Below are 1,252 nucleotides of genomic sequence, written 5' to 3' on the forward strand. Positions count from 1 at the left end.
TTTATTGCAGCCTACCCCCCCCCCCCCCACCCCGGGCCCCGAAAATCCCCTCCCCGTTTCGGATTTAGGCGCTACTCTGTCTCTTTCGTCGAAAGTTCAGGGCTGCCCCCCCCCCCCCCCCAGCAGCTGCGCCCTGACTCCCAGTAATTGGACGTAATGTTGATTGGAATTTTAAGACGTGTTTAATAAATCGCCGGTCCCCCCCTCTGCCAAGGCTGCAGGCCCCCCTCCCTCCCCCCCCCCCCCCCCCCACTGTAGCTAATTGATCTCACATACATCTCACGCGGCTATCGGCGGTTAGCCTTGCTTCACACAAACAGTTTTGTTTTTCAGCCGAGGACTTAGGCTGTGAGTTACCGCAGAGTTTTGTTATGTGGGTCGGGGTGAGAAGTAAAATGCGCCTCCTTATATTGGTGCAGAAGATAAGGATATAAAGTGAATATAAAGCCTGACAACTGGCATTTGTTGTTCCGTCGAAACGCTGAAATGTTGGGGGGGAAAGATTCTGAGAGATGTGTTATCGTGACATCTCCTGTTTGTTGGATATGGGAGGAGATGCACTGGCCTCGCACCTCGTGCAATCGCACACGTTGTTTAAGTTCAAAATATCTCAGTGTGAACGTGGCATAGTTGGGAAATGTATGTGAAATATTCCAAAAATGTGTGAAATATCTAAATCCAAAATCATAATAAAACGACAGGTGGCTCAACGCGTGAGCGATGGACGGTGAAGAAGGGCGGAGCGGGGGGGGAGGGGGGCGTAAAATGAAAAGAAAGGGGTCGGAGGTCAGGACTTGACCACACTCACCTCCCTCTTTCTGCAGTGTGTGATTGGCTCAGGCAGTTCCACATCCCGTCTTGATGTGTAGGGTGGCGCTGAAGGTGTGGATTAGTAAACACGCCCAGGTATCGCCTTCAGGTGGGCCACTTTCGCCACCGTGTACCCGTGCCCTGTCGTGTCTCGGACGCGCTCGCTGTTATCGCCACCTCCGATACCGCTACACGCATTCGGGCTGTTGCGCCCACACGAACCTGAGTGGTTCTTTGAGAGGGAAATGAGACGCCTCGAGCCGGTGGTGGAGGAGGAAAAGAAAGAATCAATAATCGAAGCGTATCTATCGTAGGGTTAAAGTGGGGCCCCAAATGGCACCAGGCCAGTAGGAAGCAGGGTACCGTAGTGCAGGACTGTAGAAATAAACAGCTCACGTTTATGCGCGAATGTGTTTTTAATAGCGTAGCGTGGTAACGTCGT

The sequence above is a fragment of the Anguilla anguilla genome, chromosome 6, assembly GCF_013347855.1.
Source record: "Anguilla anguilla isolate fAngAng1 chromosome 6, fAngAng1.pri, whole genome shotgun sequence".
In the NCBI taxonomy this organism is placed as follows: Eukaryota; Metazoa; Chordata; class Actinopteri; order Anguilliformes; family Anguillidae; genus Anguilla; species Anguilla anguilla.